Below are 21,032 nucleotides of genomic sequence, written 5' to 3'. Positions count from 1 at the left end.
GCTGTTATCCTTATGGGTTTTCCCTTGTATGTTATTTGTTGCTTTTCCCTTGCTGCTTTTAATATTTTTTCTTTGTATTTGATTTTTGATAGTTCGATTAATGTGGCTTGGCATGTTTCTCCTTGGATTTATCCTGTATGGGACTGTCTGCACTTCCTGGACTTGATTGACTATGTCCTTTCCCATATTAGGGAAGTTTTCAACTATAATCTCTTCAAATATTTTCTCAGTCCCTTTCTTTTTCTCTTCTTCTTTTGGGACCCCTATAATTTGAATGTTGGTGCATTTAATGTTGTCCCAGAGGTCTCTGAGACTGTCCTCAATTCTTTTCTTTTTTAAAAAAATTTATTCTGCTCTGTGGTAGTCATTTCCACTATTTTATCTTACACGTCATGTATCCATTCTTCTGTCTCAATTATTCTGCTGTTGATTCCTTCTGGAGAATTTTTAATTTCATTTTTTGTGTTCATCATTGTTTGTTTGCTCTTTAGTTCTACTAGGTCCTTGTTAAACGTTTCTTGTATTTTCTCCATGCTATTTCCAAGATTTTGGATCATATTTACTATCATTACTCTGAATTCATTTTCAGGTAGACTGCCTATTTCCTGTTCATTTGTTGGGTCTGGTGGGTTTTTACCTTGCTCCTTCATCTGCTGCATATTTCTCTGTCTTCTCTTTCTGTTTACCTGCGTTTGGGGTCTCCTTTTCACAGGCTGCAGGTTCATAGTTCCCGTTGTTTTGGGTGTCTCCCCTCAGTGGGTAAGGTTGCTTCAGTGCGTTGTATAGTTTTCCTTTTGGAGAGGATTGGTGCCTGTGTTCTTGTGGATGAGGCTGGATTTTGTCTTTCTGGTGGGCAGGAGCAAATCTGATGGTGTGTTTTGGGTTATCTGTGGCCTTCTTATTATTTTAGGCAGCCTCTCTGCTAATGCGTGGGGTTGTGTTCCTGCCTTGCTAGTTGCTTGGCATGGGTTGTCTAGCACTGGAGCTTGCTGTTCATTAAGTGGAGCTGGGTCTTAGGATTGAGATGGAGATCTCTGGGAGAGCACTCGCCAATTGATATTACATGGGCCTGGGAGGTCTCTGGTGGACCAATGTCCTGAATTCGGCTCTCCCACCTCAGAGTCTCAGGCCTGACATCTGGCCAGAGCACCAAGATCCTGTCAGACACATGGCTGAAATAATAGTAAATGGATTTATGCTGATATTATCATTTCATTTTACTAGGATTTTCTTGTCAACAACTCCCTTGATGTTATTGCTTCAGACATTTGTGCTCTCTCACATGCTGGCCCATTCCTGCATTCAGACACTGACATCAAGGCTCTGAAACCTTTGAGATGAATAATAAATTACGCTCTTGCTATAGAGGATCTCACCTTTAGTTTTAATGGATCTCTGCCATACCTTGTCTTTAGATAACAGAAGTAGCCTGTGACCAGATTCCTTATTGCCCCAGGATGAAGCAAACTACAACCATCACCACAATATTATGTACCAAATCGATGAAAATTCTTATTCTTCCCTTCCCCCAATTATAGTGTTCTGTGTGTGTGTGTGTTTGTGTGTGTGTTGTGTTGGTGAGGTTATAGGTGCTATAACTTATTCTAAGCAAATATTTTTACATCCTCTAATGCAGGCATTTTACCTTAATTGATAGGAACAAAGGGAAACCATGAAGCCATTATGAAAGTATCAGGCAATTAAAATGTCAAATAGTAGGGGTTGGGAGAAAATTTGTCAAACTTCCCAAACCCACTTAATTTACTCTTATCCCCCTATAAAGTTATTAATATTAGAGTTCATCTGTCTCTTTTTCATTTATTCTCTTCCAAACTCAGCACAATGGAACTTCTGTCTTTCTTATGCCATTATAAGTACTCTTACTACAGTTACTTATGATTCCTCAATTCTGAACCAAAATCAAGAACTTTCCACTCCTTAATTTATTTGAACAAATGCAGCTTTTGACCTACATGACTACTCCTTGCTCCTTGAAACTCTCTCTTCATCAGCTGATTTTCACAATTTTGTTATCTTCTGGTTCTACCTTTACTTCTCTGTGTACTCCTTTTCATGCTCTTTTACCCTTCCCGTGAATGTTGGTATATTCCATAGGTAACTACCAATTATTGAGAAATCTCTTCTGGTTCAAAGGTGAATGAACAATAACAAACTAATCACCTTCTACATAATGATTCCTGTTTATAGGAATAATCGAGTAAAGATATATTAAATTGAGTCAAATTAACTGGGTCATATCACATGAAGCTATATCAAGTAATTACTACAGTATTTAAAAATTACAAGCAATTATTAACTCACAAACTGGAGAGTTATCCTAAACTCCTTTCTCTCCCTCATTGCCACATCCGTAGGGATAAAATTTTCTTTTAAATCTGCCTTCTAAATATTTCTCAAATTTGTTTTCTTTTCTCCATTCCCACTACTATTCTCTTAGATGTGACTTTCTACATCTCTTTCTTACACTATTGTATAGCATCTTACTTAATTTACCAGCTATTAATCTTTTTAAACTCTTTTATCTATTGTTTATCTTTGTAAAAAAAAAAAACAAGTCTAAGCTTGTCTCTGACCTATCTGATATCCTTCACTCACTGTCCACTACTTCTGGAAGAAAAAGTCCAAACTCTCGAGCAACTCATGGAATGATTGCTAGACTAACTCTTCAGCCTCACTTACCATTGCTTCTCTATACTGTACACTCCAGTTCCTGTAATTTCTCCACATTCCCTTTTTCTAGAATGCCCTTACCTACTAGTTGACCAGGAAAATCCTAATTCATCCAGGGGTCTACTAAAGTTGGTTTGCACTGGCTCACCAGAGCCAGTTGCGTGCATCCCCTCTCAGTGACTTCACAGTGGTAGTTAGAAATCAGCCATGGTAGCAATATTTATACAACAGAAATTAGTAAATAGTACAAGTCATATTTATTCATTTGTTGTGTTCGCTCCCCTCCCTGCACCAAGTCAGTTGTTAAACATTTACCAGCACACCACTGTATTCATCCTTTAAATTATAACTCAAATGTCATATCTAGGAGGACTTTGACAATTATTCGAACTCCCTTTCACCATCAGAATTTAACTAGTCCCTATTTTGAACTATTTCTGAAACTTATATCTACCATCTCTATTGTACATATTACACTACCAAAGACAATTTATTGGATAACATGACTGCCTCCCCTACTGATTTGTAAGTTTCTTGATGCCGAATCTTATGTTTCTCTCTTTTCTAGGATATAGCACATTGTCTAGCACATGGTAGACCATACCTGTTGGTCAACATTATTTATACTTTATTTTATCAATTCATTATTGTAACATGATCATAATCTAAGAGGAAAGTTGTTGGAGGACCAAAAAGTGGTGTGGAGTGTGATGTGATTCTCTGCCAGTACCAAAACAAAACAAAAGCAACAACAACAAAATGTATGCAAAAGAAGGAAGAGGTGGCAATAGCAAGAATGTGGAATATTCTGTGTGGAATCTAAGGATATTTTGGGAATCATTGGCATGCTATATGTAGTGAATTTATAAAAATACAACCTTAATGTAAATCAATGAAGTTAGAACACTCTCTCACAGCCTACACAAAAATAAACTCAAAATGACTTAAAGACTTCAATATATAAGACATGACACTATAAAACTCCTAGAAGATAATATAGGCAAAACATTCTCTGACATAAATCGTAGCAATATTCTTTTAGATCACTTTCCCAAAGCAAAAGAAATAAAACCAAAAATAAACAAATGAGACCTAATCAATCTTATAAGCTTTTGCACAGCAAAAGAAACCATAAACAAAACAAAAAGACAACCTACAGACTGGGAGAAAATATTAGGAAATAATGTGACTGACAAGGGATTAATCTTCAAAATATACAAACAGCTCATATAGTTCAATATCAAAAAAACAAACAACCTAATCAAAAGATGGGCAGAAGACTTAAATAGACATTTCTCCAAAGAAGACATATAGATGGCTAACAGACACATGAAAAGATGTTAAACATTGCTAATTATTAGAAAAATGCAAATCAAAACTACAATGAGGGTATCACCTCACACTGGTCAGAATGGCTATAATCAAAAAGTCTACAAATCAGAAATGCCAGAGAGGGTGTGGAGAAAATGAAACACTCCTACACTGTTGGTGGGAATGTAAATTGGTGCATCCACTATGGAAAACAGGACGGAGGTTCCACAAAAAACTGAAGTTACCATATGATCCTGCAATCCCAGTCCTGGGCATATACTTGGAAAAGTCAAAAACTCTAATTCAAAAAGGTACATGCACCCCAATGTTCATAGCAGCACTACTTACAATAGCCAAGACATGGAAGCAACCTAAGTGTACATCAAGTGATGAATGGATAAAGAAGATGTGGCATATACATATATATATATATATATATATATATATATATATACACAAATGAATATTACTCAGACATAAAAAAGAATGAAATATTGCCTTTTGAAGCAACATGGATGGGCCTAGAGATTATCATACTGACTGAAGTAAGTCAGACAGAGAAAGACAAATATTATATGATATAACTTATGTGTGGAATCTAAAAAATGATACAAATGAACTTATTTACAAGACAGAAACAGACTTGTAGACATAGAAAACAAACTTATGGTTACCAAAGGGGAAATAGGGGGAGGTAAATTAGGAGTTTAGGATTAACAGATACACACTACTATATATAATATAATATAGATAAACAACAAGGACTTACTGTATAGCACTTTCAGTATCTTGTAATAATATATAATGGAAAAGAATCTGAAAAAGAAGATGTGTGTGTGTGTGTGTGTATGTGTGTGTATGCATAACTGAGTCACTTTGCTGTACACCTGAAATTAACACAATATTGTAAATCAACTATACTCATTTAAAATAAATAAATAAATAAATAAAAATACAACATTATATCCTGGAGATTGCTCCATAAGTGTATATTGAGATATTCTTCACTACTTTTTACAGCTGCATAGTGCTCTGTTCTGTGGTTTAGCATAGTTTCTTTAACCCCCACTCAGTTGAGAAATATTTGAGTTATTTACAGTCTTTTGCTATTACAAATAGTGCTATAATGAACAACTTTCATATGGAAATTCAATTTCAGGAATTTCTGTAAAAAACCCCAACTAAGTAACCAACCAATAAACAAAAACAAAGCATTTTTGCATCTGCATTTGACCAAATGTTAGATTTGCATTTAGGCAAATATTTATCAATTGTTTAATGCTTACTGAAATAATTATATTCACTAGCTAATTAAGTCATTTAAATCTAGAATGAAAGATAAAGTTGGAGAATATTTCTAAACCTGATCTAATGTGGAATGAATATTTCTTTAAAATGTTTACAGGGAAAATGTTTTCTTAAAACACCTAACTACGAGGTTCTTCATCTAAAGCTCCATATTTTCTTACAAAACACATTGAATGGAAGAAATCTACAGCAAGCTAAAACAGACTACTTTATATAAAACAAAGAAGATGAGCTACTTGATAGCCTAGAGATCTGAAAATATTGTTCAGCTTACAGAAGTATAGTAGTTCCACAAGGGAAATGGGGTAATAGGCAGGTTTCCAGTTGTGAAAAATCAATCTTGTAAGACTAGGTCAGTGAAAGACTTTAGAAATGCCAATAATTGGCCCAAGTAGCTATAGAATGTCCCCATATTCTGCATTTGGCTAGAGGTCTACTTCTGGCATGATAGCTTTTGCCTCAGTATTGGAAGTGTTGTTTTAACTACTGTAAGATTAGCTTAGAGGAGATTAGGCCAAGAAGGGGCACAGGTCCTGATCTGATTGCTTTACTTCCCTTCCTACCAGATTACATGTGTATTTTTCTTATAGCCTTGGCCATACAGGAGTCTTTCTGCCAGTTTCTAATTAGTTTTCAGTGAGGACGGTTTCACATGTAGATGTATTTTTGATGTGTTTGTGAGGGGAGGTGAGTTCCATAACCTCCTACTCCACCATCTTAATTTATCTCCCCTCTGAGATACATTTTAAAAACACATTTTAACATCTCTGAACTTGGGGTACATCTTTAAAGTCTTTGGCTCCAACAAGTATAACTGCTCATTTCATTTATTTCTATCTTAGTGGTACATAAAATAATGAAGCATCTTGAAATGGGTGGTATCTTAGATATGAGGTATATATAGTATTCAAAATCATGCAGATGTAATATGCAAATCCAGACTCCTAACCACAACGCTATACTGCTGATCGTATTCTTGTTTGATTTCTAATTTTGTTATCAGTTACCCTTCCTTTACGGTAGGCAATAGAATTAACTACAGTTGAGCTTCAGTTGTAGAGAAATGCAGAAATACTTAATCTTTCTGCCTACCTCCTCAGGATTACCATTGAGCATCTGGTTTCAGTGACCTAATTGGATAAACATTTGACCTTTTGTACAGAGAATTCAATGTAGGATCCAAGAGATCTCTTAGCTATATTGAGATTGTTAGGTCTAATAGAAGGAAATCCACAGAATAAAGTGGATATGCTATATTGTCACTAAGATTGTCAGAAGTTGATGTAGTTGTTTATCACATTTTAAGGACTGATATACACAAGTGGGTCAGTAGGTTGTTCCATGTTTGTGGGTGGTGGTGAGGGTTAAAATTACTCAGTTTAGAAGCTATGTAACTCCTTAATTCTTTCAACTGACATTTTGAAATTCATTTAAAAATAAGATTTTTTCACTTCACGTTTAATCTTGAGGAATGAAAAGTTAGGCTGTTGAAGATAATCCTATTTATTTCACATTTTATTAGAATAATGAAGGTGACTAGACAACTCCTGTTTCCAGCTCAAAGTGCCAAGTTAATCAGAAAAAAACAAAATATTTTCAGCTCAAAAATGGGCTATCTGATCAAGTGACTGCTCTGCAACAAGTTCTCAAAAAGCTATCCAAAACTAACAAAATCTCCTTAAATAATGATGCCTTGATATTTCACAGATGTGTTATGAGATTTGGAAATTAATATCTGCCTGAAACAAAAGAAGCTAATATGGCAAATCAGGAGAAAAATTTATAACTCTCCTCTATTCATCTCCCAACCAAGATAACTGGAGTTTTAATTTTTTGAGTAAAATTGACATTCTAATGCTGCCTACCTTCCCTTTAGGGAGAAAGTTAATTTAGCTACATGAAAGCCTCATTTATTTCTTGAATCTGTCAACTTTGAGCTTTTTAAGAATAATCTCTTTTTCTTAACTAAAATACACTTCACTTTTCTAAGACTCCGGTCATGTCAGTTAATGGTATGCATTTATACAATTAGCCTTTGGCTAATAAAGTGCAGAATATTTTCATTAGCCTTATTTTGCAGAAAGTGGTCAATTAAAGCTTCTGTTAGGATTTATGGTATAATTGGAGGTTGGCATTGTCAGTGGGAATACATTAATATTTTATATGTAAGTATAAAGCATGATTAGAGGAGATTATTCTAAAAATACTGATAAATAATATTTTAAATTAGCCTTGTAAAAATGGTTTTTCATACAATTAAGTAGATGGTCAATAATATTATGGCATCACTCATGCTCTGTATCCTAACCAGTTGGTGTTCTGGCAAATGATTGACAACTGCCTCCCTGGGGGGTGTGGAAAAATCCTGGTTGTAGTGTTTGCTGATTTCCCCCATGTAAATACTCTCAACATGGACAATTTCAGAATATCAATGTGATACATTTGGCTTGCAAAATTCCTGAAAATTTAACAGTACAAGCCAGTACCAGCTGACTCCAGCACACCACTCATCCTAATCTAGGCACAACTTGACCTTTGGTTCATCTGGTTCTTTCCAATTGTTTAGTTTAATACTGGGGTTACCAAACAACAGTCTACAGTAAGGTTTGCTCTCCATTGTTGGCACTTTGATTTATAATCTGAAAACATCTGGATATAGAATGACAAATTAATTAAAAATAACTAGCTCCTCAGCTAATATTCTCTGTTGTGGGGAGCTGTTCTGTGCATTGTAGGATATTTCGCAGAATCCCTGGCCTCCACTACTCGAAGCCAGTAGCATCCTCCATGTATGACAATTAAAACATCTCTAAACATTGCCAAATGTCCCCTGGGAAGGTATTGCTCCCTGTTTTGCTGTGTTATATATATGCATATATATACATGCATAATATTTGTGAATTATAGGGAATGTCTGAACTTGAGGAAGGCCTGAAAACTGTTTATATGGCACAGAACAGTTGCAAGGAAACTAAAGAATCTAGTTAATCATTTGGATGTTTCCAAATATCCAGATGTGTGTCAAATAAGCAAAACACCTGTGAGTCACATCAAATTCTTCCAGCTTTCGTCTGGAACTATTTCATTCTGTAAATACAAGCTTCATGTCTCATTGGTCTAATGACTATGACTATATGATGAATAATACTACTTCAGAAATCTGTTGATCTGGTGTTTTGGGCTGTCTGACTATCTGATTTAGATCATAGCCCAGCTGCTATGACTCAGTGTGCATTTTGAGAGGATACATAAGAAAAAAAATACTATTGATTTATTAGGCATGTTTTGATGCTACAGCTCAAGATCACTGTTCTCCTTCATTCTGTATCTTTCATTATTTGCCACAGATGGATCTTTAAAATATAGGCTAGACTGCATTCATTTAACAATAGAAGTCTAAAAGTTGCTGTATATCAGATGTTATACTACTTTTCTGCTTCTTCCTCTCCTTCTTCCTCCTCTCCTTCTTCCTCCCCTTCTTCCTCCTCCTCTTCTTCTTCTTCTTCTTCTTCTTCTTCTTCTTCTTCTTCTTCTTCTTCTTCTTCTTCTTCTTCTTCTTCTTCTTCTTCTTCTTCTTCTTCTTCTTCTCCTTCTCCTTCTCCTTCTCCTTCTCCTTCTCCTTCTCCTTCTCCTTCTCCTTCTTCGTCTTCTAGTATAGTCAATTTATCTTGTTCCTTGTCACTGGATGACACACTTTGCCAAAGCAGAAACTTCCTTCACTAGACATTTCCATTTGCATATCTTCACTAAAGCTTATGCTGAAGCTGGGGAAATGAAAATTACATATGGTTCCCCATAAGAGCTGCACTTTCATAGTGACCTACTGGAGGGCCTTCCCAAACCCTTTGTGTGTGTTTCTACATGGAGACAATCTTCCAAATCTAGGAAATGTACAAGTAAGCACATAACACCAACCTTAGCCACAGTAGAAGGATCAACCTCTACTTACCTTTTTTTATTTCTTTAGTGGTAGTTATGGTAGTTGCTACTACTATTTTAGGCAAAGGGAATGGAAATAAACCCACATTTATTTTTTAAATTCTTACCTCACACAAAAGAACAGTTTCTTTGCCGGAGGAAAATTTGATTCAAAATTAAGCTTATTTTCCTCACAAGATTGTCAAGTGGTTAACATTAGTTCAATCTATGACATTTAATTACATCAGCAATAGATTGCAATCTAGGAAAAAAAGTGCTTTCTAACATATTCAATTATTAAGCGTGTTTACTTTTTTTTTTTTTTTTTTTTTGAGTGGAGAAAGAAGGATTTACTACTTGCAGCAAGTAAGGAGAACACCAGGGATTTTCCCCAAAGCAGTATCTCCAGCACATTTACTTTTTTGATCATTAATGATCCTCGCACAACCAAGTAAACGTGGATTTTGAGAGGAAAAATCTTATATTATTATAGAAAGAAACTAATAAGTAACTTAAATATAAATAACTTTCTTAATGTGAATATTAGATTTAATTCCAGTAATATCTTTCCTTCCAAATTATTATTTATTCCATAAAAAAAGTTAATGATAAAAAGATAGAATTGCAATTTGCAACCTTAATCCATACCTTTTTTTTTCCTTTGAAGCTAAGTTACTCAACATATCTTTTAGAATAAAGCCCAATCTTATCTTTATTTTGGGATTTTTGATATTTTCCTATCAATTCTTTCACTGAATTGGGAAGAGCTCCAAATTAATTATAATCTGTATTGTGGGCTCTTTTTTTCTTTTTAAAAAAATTTTATTTGTTTATTTATTTTAAATTTTTGGCTGTGTTGGGTCTTCATTGCTGCACACGGGCTTTCTCTAGTTGTGGTGAGAGGGGGTTACTCTTCATTGTGTTGCATGGGCTTCTCATTGAGGTGGCTTCTCTTGTTGCAGAACATGTGCTAGGCCTACGGGCTTCAGTAGTTGTGCACGTGGGCTCAGTAGTTGTGGCACATGGGCTTAGTTGCTCTGTGGAATGTGGGATCTTCCCAGACCAGGGCTCGAACCCATGTCCCCTGCATTGGCAAGTGGATTCTTAACCACTGTACCACCAGGAAAGTCCCTTTTTATATATTTTTGGGGCATCCTATTTTATTCTTTTCCATGGGAGACTGAATTTTCTTTACTTCAGAAAACGATTACAGATTGTATACTTGGCTTGATACTTCACAATGACTCACTGTATATACCGTATGAAGTGCATGGGCAGAAATTTAATGAGTAAAGGACAGAAATCTCGAGCTTAATTCTAAATGTTGATGTCTGGCAGACTTTCAGCAAACTTTGCATTATTTTTATGGTTCACTGGGTTCTAGGGAAACAGATGAATTCATGATTTAATCTCTTTTGCATTTTAGATGCTTCTACAATAAACTTGACAGACAAGTAATTTCTACCTATTGACAATGGATATAATGCACATTTGAGTTGCAGTTAAAGACTAATACATACATAAAACAAAATCACCAGCTAAACACTGTATCACTGAGTCCAATATAAATATGCTTTCTAGAAGAAAATTCCTTTTGACATGGATATTTCTAATGAATATGGTCAACCACAGGAACAAATAAGCATACTGATTTTTCAGATGATTAATTAATCTGGTAATACTAGTAAGGAGAAAATGAGTAATTCTCCCCCAAAATTATTCTATGGATCTAAAAATTATGTAGTTAATACCATCTCAATCTATATTTTCAGACATATCCATTGTTATAGTCTCTAAAAGCAAAAGAAGGCTAATTTACTGGTCAATATTAAATTTGACCTTTTACCAATGACACATTTTCTAAGGAGGGAGAAATTTATTCAAAGCCCTAACAAACTTTTTTGCTATTTCTTTTTAAGTAGCAACTTCCACTAATTTAACATGAAAAATTAAATATGAGTTATAAATTATATTTCAAAAAGTTTTTGACAATTGTACATAATTACACGTTGAAAAGAGGGGGTTTCTTTTTAGTCACCCTCTAGAGAGAATAAGCAGGATGCCATTTTACAAATATTTGATTTATCTATTCAAAAGAATGTACTTTGCAGAGACTAGCCATAAATTACTGTGAGTAGTGTGGGTAGTATGTTCATAAAAAAAGAACCCTTTCATCAGATGCTGCCTCTACTCTCCTTTTACAAACAGATAGAGGATTCTTCCAGTTGTCAACATATATTTTAACATCACCTACTTTGTGTCAGACACTGTAGTAGGCACTGAAGAACTTTTTCCTCTTTCCATTCTTTTCTTTTTTTTTAAGTTTTTTTTTCTTTACATCTTTATTGGAGTATAATTGCTTTACAATGGTGTGTTAGTTTCTGCTTTATAAAAAAGTGAATCAGTTATACATATACATATGTTCCCATATCTCTTCCCTCTTGTGTCTCCCTCCCTCCCACCCTCCCTATCCCACCCCTCTAGGTGGTCACATAGCACCGAGCTGATATCCTTGTGCTATGTGGCTGCTCCTCACTAGCTATCTATTTTACGTTTGGTAATGTATATATGTCCATGCCACTCTCTCACTTTGTCACAGCTTCCCTTCCCCCTTCCCATATCCTCAAGTCCATTCTCTAGTAGGTCTGTGTCTTTATTCCCATCTTACCCCTAGTTTCTTCATGACATTATTTTTCTTAGAGTCCATATATATGTGTTAGCATATGGTATTTGTCTTTCTCTTTCTGACTTACTTCACACTGTATGACAGACGCTAGGTCCATCCACCTCACTACAAATAACTCAATTTCATTTCTTTTTATGGCTGAGTAATATTCCATTGTATATATGTGACACATCTTCTTTATCCATTCATCCAATGATGGACACTTAGGTTGATTCCATCTCCTGACTATTGTAAATAGAGCTGCAATGAACATTGTGATACATGACTCTTTCTGAATTATTGTTTTCTCAGGGTATATGCCCAGTAGTGGGATTGTTGGGTCATATGGTAGTTCTATTTGTAGTTTAAGGAACCTCAATACTGTTCTCCATAGTGGCTGTACCAATTCACATTTGCACCAGCAGTGCAAGAGTGTTCCCTTTTCTTCAAACCCTCTCCAGCATTTATTCTTTCTACATTTTTTGATGATGGCCATTCTGACTGGTGTGAGATGATATCTCATTGTAGTTTTGATTTGCATTTCTCTAATGATTAATGATGTTGAGCATTCTCCCATGTGTTTGTTGGAAATCTGTATATCTTCTTGGAGAAATGTCTATTTAGGTCTTCTGCCCATTTTTGGATTGGATTATTTGGTTTTTTTGTTATTGAGATGCATGAGCTGCTTGTAAATTTTGGAGATTAATCCTTTGTTAGTTGCTTCATTTGCAAATATTTTCTCTCATTCTAAGGGTTGTCTTTTGGTCTTGTTTATGGTTTCCTTTGCTTTGCAAAACGTTTTAAGTTTCATTAGGTTCCATTTGTTTATTTTTGTTTCTATTTCCATTTCTCTAGGAGGTGGGTATAAAAGGATCTTGCTGTGATTTATGTCGTAGAGTGTGCTGCCTATGTTTTCCTCTAAGTGTTTGATAGTTTCTGGACTTACATTTAGGTCTTTAATCCATTTTGAGCTTATTTTTGTGTACAGTGTTATGCAGTGTTCTAATCTCATACTCTTGCATCTACCTGTCCAGTTTTCCCAGCACCACTTACTGAAGAGTCTGTCCTTTCTCCACTGTACATTCCTGCCCTCTTTATCAAAGATAAGGTGACCATATGTGCATGGGTTTATCTCTGGGCTTTGCACCCTGTTCCATTGATCTATATTTCTGTTTTTGTGCCAGTACCATACTGTCTTGATTACTGTAGCTTTGTAGTATAGTCTGAAGTCAGTGAGCCTGATTCCTCCAGCTCTGTTTTTTGTTCTCAAGATTGCTTTAGCTATTCGGGGTCTTTTGTGTTTCCACACAAATTGTGAAATTTTTTGTTCTAGTTCTGTAAAAAATGCCAGTGGTAGTTTGATAGGGATTGCATTGAATCTGTAGATTGCTTTGGGTAGTAGAGTCATTTTCCCAATGTTGATTCTTCCAATCCAAGAACATGGTATATCTCTCCATCTATTTGTATCATCTTTAATTTCTTTCATCAGTGTCTTATAATTTTCTGCATACAGGTCTTTTGTCTCCTTAGGTAGGTTTATTCCTAGATATATTATTCTTTTGTTGCAGTCGTAAATGGTAGGGTTTTCTTAATTTCGTTTTCAGATTTTTCATCATTAGTGTATAGGAATGCCAGAGATTTCTGTGCATTCATTTTGTATCTGGCTACTTTTCCATATTCATTGATTAGCTGTAGTAGTTTTCTGGTAGCATCTTTAGGATTCTCTATGTATAGTGTCATATTGTGTGCAAACCGTGACAGCTTTACTTCTTATTTTCCAATTTGGATTCCTTTTATTTCCTTTTCTTCTCTGATTGCTGTGGCTACAACTTCCAAAACTATGTTGAATAAGTTTTTTAGTTCTTATTCAACTAAGTTGAATAAGAGTAGTGATAGTGGGCAACCTTGTCTTGTTCCTGAACTTAGTGGAAATGTTTCCAGTTTTTCACCACTGAAGATCATGTTGGCTGTGGGTTTGTCATATATGACCTTTATTATGTCAAGGAAGGTTCCCTCTATGCCTACCTTCTTCAGGGTTTTTATCATACATGGGTGTTGAATTTTGTCAAAAGCTTTCTCTGCATCTATTGAGATGATCATATGGTTTTTCTCCTTCAAATTGTTAATATGGTGTATAGCGTTGATTGATTTGTGTAATTGAAGAATCCTTGCATTCCTAGAATAAACCCGACTTGATCATGGTGTATGATACTTTTAATGTGCTGTTGGTTTCTGTTTGCCAGTATTTTTTTGAGGATTTTTGCATCTATGTTCATCAATGATATTGGCCTGTAGTTTTCTTTCTTTGTGACATCCTTGTCTGGTTTTGATATCAGGATGACGGTGGCCTCGTTGAATGAGTTTGGGAGTGTTCCTCGTGCTATATTTTGGAAGAGTTTGAGAAAGATAGCTGTTAGCTCATCTTTAAATGTTTGATAGAATTTGTCTGTGAAGCCATCTGGTCCTGGGCTTTTGTTTGTTGGAAGATTTTGAATCACAGTTTCAATTTCATTGCTTGTGATTGGTCTGTTCATATTTTCTATTTTTTCCTGATTCAGTCTTGGCATGTTATGCACTTCTAAGAATTTGTCCATTTCTTCCAGGTTGTCCATTTTATTGGCATAGAGTTGCTTGTAGTAATCTCTAACAATCTTTTGTATTTCTACAGTGTCAGTTGTTACTTCTCCTTTTTCATTTCTAATTTTATTGATTTGAGTCTTCTCCTTTTTTTTCTTAATGAGTCTGGCTAATGGTTTATCAATTTTGTTTATCTTCTCAAAGAACCAGTTTTTAGTCTTATTGATCTTGCTATCCTTTCCTTCATTTCTTTTTCATTTATTTCTGATCTGATCTTTATGATTTCTTTCCTTTTGCTAACTTTGGGGGTTTTTGTTCTTCTTTCTCTAATTGCTTTAGGTGCAAGGTTAGGTTGTTTATTCAAGATGTTTCCTGTTTCTTATGGTAGGATTGTATTGTTATAAACTTCCCTCTTAGAACTGCTTTTGCTACATCCCATAGGTTTTGGGTCATTGTGTCTCCATTGTCATTTGTTTCTAGGTATTTTTTTTATTTCCTCTTTGGTTTCTTCAGTGATCACTTCATTATTAAGTAGTGTATTGTTTAGCCTCCATGTGTTTGTATTTTTTACAGATCTTTTACTGTAAATGATATCTAGTCTCATAGTATTGTGGACGGAAAAGATACTTGATACAATTTCAATGTTCTTAAATTTACCAAGGCTTGATTTGTGACCCAAGGTATGATCTATCCTGGAGAATGTTCCATGAGCACTTGAGAAAAATGTGTATTCTGTTGTTTTTGGATGGAATGTCCTATAAATATCAATTAAGTCCATCTTGTTTAATGTATCATTTAAAACTTGTGTTTCATTATTTACTTTCATTTTGGATGATCTGTCCATTGGTGACAGTGGGGTGTTAAAGTCCCTTACTATGATTGTCTTACTGTCAATTTCCCCTTTTATGGCTGTTAGTATTTGCCTTATGTATTGAGGTGCTCCTATTTTGGGTACATAAATATTTACAATTGTTATATCTTCTTCTTGGATCAACCCCTTGATCATTATGTAGTGTCCTTCTTTGTCTCTTTTAATAGTCTTTATTTTAAAGTCTATTTTGTCTGATATGAGAATTGCTACCCCTGCTTTCTTTTGGTTTCCATTTGCATGGAATATCTTTTTCCATCCCCTTACTTTCAGTCTGTATGTGTCCCTACGTCTGAAGTGGGTCTCTTGTAGACAGCATATATATGGGTCTTGTTTTTGTATCCATTCAGCCAGTCTGTGTCTTTTGGTGGGAGCATTTAATCCATTTACATTTAAAGTAATTATCGATATGTATGTTCCTATTACCATTTACTTAATTGTTTCGGGTTGTTCTTGTAGGTCTTTTCCTTCTCTTGTGTTTCTTGCCTAGAGAAGTTCTTTTAGGATTTGTTGTAGAGCTGGTTTGGTGGTGCTGAACTCTCTCAGCTTTTGCTTGTCTGTAAAGGTTTTAATTTCTCCATCAAATCTGAATGAGATCCTTGCTGGGTAGAGTAATCTTGGTTGTAGGTTTTTTTCCTTCATCACTTTAAATATGTCCTGCCACTCCCTTCTGGCTTGTAGAGTTTCTGCTGAAAGATCAGCTGTTAACCTTATGGGGATTCCATTGTTTTTTTGTTGTTGTTGTTTTTCCCTTTCTCCTTTTAATAGGTTTATTTTGTATTTAATTTTTGATAGTTTGATTAATACGTGTCTTGGCATGTTTCTCCTTGGATTCAGCCTGTATGGTACTCTCTGTGCTTCCTGGACTTGATTAACTATTTCCTTTCCCATATTAGGGAAGTTTTCAACTATAATCTCTTCAAATATTTTCTCAGTCCCTTTCTTTTTCTCTTCTTCTTCTGGGACCCCTATGATTTAAATGTTGGTGTGTTAAATGTTGTCTCAGTGGTCTCTGAGTCTGTCCTCAGTTGTTTTCTTTTTTTTTTTTTTCTTTATTCTGCTCTGCAGTAGTTATTTCCACTATTTTGTCTTCCAGGTCACTTATCCATTTTTCTGCCTCAGTTATTCTGCTATTGATCCCATCCAGAGTATTTTTAATTTCATATATTGTGTTGTTCATTGTTGCTTGTTTCCTCTTTAGTTCTTCTAGGTTCTTCTTAAATGTTTCTTGCATTTTCTCTATTCTATTTCCAAGATTTGGGATCAACTTTACTATCATTATTCTGAATTAATTTTCAGGTAGACTGCCTATTTCCTCTTCATTTGTTAGGTCTGGTGGGTTTTTATGTTGCTCCTTCGTCTGCTGTGTGTTTCTCTGTCTCCTTATTTTGCTTTTCTTACTGTGTTTGGTGTCTCCTTTTTGCAGGCTGCAGGTTCATAGTTCCCGTTGTTTTTGGTGTCTGTACCCAGTGGCAAAAGTTGGTTCAGTGGGGTATGTAAGCTTCCTGGTGGAGGGGACTAGTGACTGTGTTCTGGTGGATGAGGCTGGATCTTATCTTTCTGGTGGGCAGGTCAATATCTTGTGATGAGTTTTGCGGTGTCTGTGGCCTTATTATGATTTTAGGCAGCCTCTCTGCTAATGGGTGGGGTTGTGTTCCTCCTGTCTTGCTAGTTGTTGGGCATAGGGTGTCCAGTACTGTATCTTGCTGGTCATTGAGTGAAGCTGGGTCTTGGCGTCGAGGTAGAGATCTCTGGGAGATTTTCACCATTTGAAATTACATGGAGCTGGGAAGTCTCTTTTGGACTAGTGTCCCGAACTTGGCTCTCCCACCTCAGAGGCACAGCACTGACTTCTGGCTGGAGCACCAAGAGCCTTTCATCCACACGGCTCAGAATAAAAGGGAGAAAAATTAGAAAGAAAGGAAGAAAGGAAGAAAGGAAGAAAGGAAGAAAGAAAGAAAGAAAGAAAGAAAGAAAGAAAGAAAGAAAGAAAGAGCATAAAATAAAATAAGATTAAATAAAGTTATTAAAATAAAAAATAATTATAAAGAAAAAAATTAAACCAAAAAACCGATGGACAGAAAGCTAGGACAAGTGGTGAAAGCAAAGCTATACAGTCGAAATCTCACTCAGAAGCATACACATACACACTCACAAAAAGTGGAAAAGGAGAAAAAATAATATATCTTGCTCTCAAAGTCCACCTCCTCAATTTGGGATGATTTGTTGTCTCTTCAGTTATTCCACAGATGCTGGGTACATCAAGTTGATTGTGGAGATTTAATCTGCTGCTCCTGAGGCTGCTGGGAGAAATTTCCTTTTCTCTTCTTTTTCCGCACAGCTCCCGGAGTTCAGCTTTGGATTTGGCCCTGCCTCTTTGTATAGGTCACCAGAGGGCGTCTGATCTTCGCTGAGACAGGACGGGGTTAAAGGAGTAGCTGATTCTGGGCCTCTGACTCACTCAGGCCGGGGGTAGGGAGGGGTACAGATGCAGGATGAGCCTGCAGCAGCAGAGGCTTGTGTGACATTACAGCAGCCTGAGGTGCGCCGTGCATTCTCCTAGGGAAGTTGTCCCTGGATCACGGGACTCTGGCAGTGGCAGGCTGCACAGGCTCCCGGGAGGGGAGGTGTGGAGAGTGACCTGTGCTCGCACACAGGCTTCTTGGTGGTGGCAGCAGCAGCCTTAGTGTCTCATGCCCGTCTCTGAAGTCCGCGATGTTAGCTGTGGCTCGGGTCCTTTTCTGGAGCTCCTTTAAGCAGTGTTCTTATTCCCCTCTCCTCGCGCACCAGGAAACAAAGCGGGAATAAAAAGTCTCCTGCCTCTTCGGCAGGTCCAGACTTTTCCCCGGACTCCCTCCCAGCTAGCCATGGTGCACTAACCCCTTCAGGCTGTGTTCACGCCACCAGTCCTCTCCCTGTGATCCAACCATCCAACCGGGAAGCCCGAGCCTCAGACCCCAGCCCCCGCCCGCCTCAGCCGGTCGGGCTGGTGAGTGCTTGTCAGCACCCATCCTCTGTGCGGGAATCTCTCCACTTTGCCCTCTACACCCTTTTTGCTGCATTCTCCTCCATGGCGCTAAAACTTCCTCCCCTGTCACCCTGCGTCTCCGTCAAAGGGGCTCCCTAGTGTGTGGAAACTTTTCCTCCTTCACAGCTCCCTCCCATTGGTGCAGGTCCCGTCCCTATTCTTTTGTGTCTGTTTATTCTTTTTTCTTTTGCCTTACCCAGGTACGTGGGGAGTTTCTTGCCTTTTGGGAGGTCTGAGTTCTTCTGCCAGCATTCAGTGGGTGTTCTGTAGGAGTTGTTCTACGTGTAGATGTATTTCTGATGTATCTGTGGGGAGGAAGGTGATTGTATCTTACTCTTCCACCATCTTCTCCCTCTCCCTCTTTCCATTCTTTACCCATGTTAAGTCCCACAGAGCATGACCATAAATGTGCTCTTTACTGTTTACCACTTCATTATAAATTAAAATGATTCATTTGCATTCATAATGTGTTACTCGAGTGAATTATAGCCAAATGTATATGAAGTGAACACATGACATTATATTATTTCATTACGTGGTGTTAGATTTTTATTATCTTTGTTGCTCTGTTTGAAACAGTACCTAAAGAAAGCATGAAAGCAACTGATCAGCTTATGTTCTCAGCCTTACGCAAAGGTTCTTTAAAGCAAACAAGATTTGTGACTGTTTTGTCTTTACTTCTGACATCATCCATGGTGCTGGTTTTCTACTTAGTTGAAGAAATCTCATGAGCCTATTTCTTATATCAGTACTTCAAGCTAACTCCCTTTATTCCTCTGATTTAGCCCAAAGGAATCCCCTGATTATCCTTTGAAGAACTGTTCATTTCGGTTAAGGGAAAGTTCTTAGGCTGGATTCAGAGACACTAATGAAAATCCAGGGTTAAGCAGAGATTGCAGACAGGAAGTAGTATCAGGAGCAAAATAAGTTGGGCAGATTCTCTAATCAAAGTTGAGTGCTCTGAAAATCAGAATCAAAAGTTTGCTTCCAACTGGGGTTATTAAAACTAGTGCTGTTATGAACATTCTCATATGTGTCTTTTGGTGAGTATATGTAAGCATTTTGATGGTATATACCGGAGGACTGGAATTACTGCATCATACAGTATGTGTATATTAAGTTTTAGTAAACACTTTTTCAAGTGTTATACCAATAACACTCGTGCAGCAATGTATGAAAGTTCCAGTTGCTCTAACCCTTGGGAACAGCTACTTGCTTTTGTCTTTATCATTTTAATCATTCTCATGGGTGGATAGTGATATTATATTGTGATTTTGATTTACATAACCTGAAGAGCTAATGAGATAGGGCAAGTTTTCATATTTTTTCCCCACTTGGATATTCTGTTTGTAAGTATATATTCAAGTATTTTGTTCATTTTTCTTTTGGATTGTCTGCTTTTTATGGATTTTTAGTTTTTTAAAAATACTAGATAAAAATTATCTATGTTATATATTTTTAAATGAAATTTCCATTTCAGAATACTTTTAAATTAATAGAAAAATTGGGAAGATAGCTCTGAGAGTTTATCCCATCAGGATGCCCTCTTATTAAAATCTTATAATAGAATGGTACATTTGTTATAATTCATTAACCTATATTGATTCATTATTATTGACTAAACACCATACTTTATTCATATTTCCTTAGTTTTACCCTGATGTACTTTCTCTGTTCCAGTATCTCATCCAGGATACCACATTACATTTGCTTATCATGACTCCTTAGACTCCTTTTGGCTATGACAGTTTCTCAGACTTTTTTTTTGTTTTTGATGAACTTGACAGTTCTGAAGAGTACTGGTCATGTATTTGCAGAATGTCCCTCAAGTGGGGTTTTGGACTGACTTTTTATTATTATGTGATGCACATATATTTCTCCAGTAATATTTCTTACCATAAAGTCTTTTTTTCATCATCATATTATAGCTATACCAGTTTTCTTTTGATTACTACTTAAATGGTATGTCTTTCATCATCTTTTTTACTTTTAAACATCTGTGTCCTTTTATTTAATATAAGTGCCCCTTGATTTCCACTTTAAAAACATAGAATTTTTAATCCACTTTGACAATTTTAGTCTTTTAATTAGGACATCAGTTGCATTTAAAATGATTATTGATATATTTGGCTTTTATTTACCATCTTATTATTAGTTTTATATTTAACCCAACTGTTTAATCTTCCTTTTTCTTTTTATTCTTTTATATTATATATTTATTATTTTATATGTTTATTTATATTACCAAGGCATTCTTTTATTCATTTTCTTCCCCCAAATATGAAACATTTCATAAATTTTCATATCATCCTTGAGTACAGACCTTGATAATCTTCTTTGTATCATATTAACTTTAGTATGTGTACTGCTGAAGTGAAAATGGCATTTTTTTTAAACAAGAAGTTTTACTTTTGTGAAACTTTGTGATTTTAAAAAGTGCACATTATTTTGGAGAGTAAATTACATGCAGAAAAAAATCTAGAACAGTTCACTTTCATGTAAGATATTTGTTCCCGTAAGTAGCCAAACCATAATAGATTATACTGTAGAGACTCAAAGAAAAGTGATGATGTTTTTATGTTCACCATATTTGTAAACAACCTGATGTGTGCCCATATGATTTAAATGTATAATTATTTAAAGAATGCAAATTATTTTTAAAAAAT

The 21,032-nt window shown here is 35.9% G+C and overlaps 1 non-coding gene across 1 annotated transcript; it reads right to left on the bottom strand.

Moving 5' to 3' along the window:
- Positions 1–20,640: 20,640 nt before the first annotated feature.
- Positions 20,641–20,743, bottom strand: LOC131749051 (U6 spliceosomal RNA). Its single transcript, XR_009333169.1, has one exon. It is a non-coding gene; the product is annotated as a U6 spliceosomal RNA (small nuclear RNA).
- Positions 20,744–21,032: the final 289 nt, after the last annotated feature.

Source organism: Kogia breviceps, chromosome X (genome assembly GCF_026419965.1).
Source record: "Kogia breviceps isolate mKogBre1 chromosome X, mKogBre1 haplotype 1, whole genome shotgun sequence".
NCBI classification, from domain to species: Eukaryota; Metazoa; Chordata; class Mammalia; order Artiodactyla; family Physeteridae; genus Kogia; species Kogia breviceps.
Note: the sequence above shows the minus strand (reverse complement) of the source record. Positions and strands in the feature narration are given on the sequence as shown.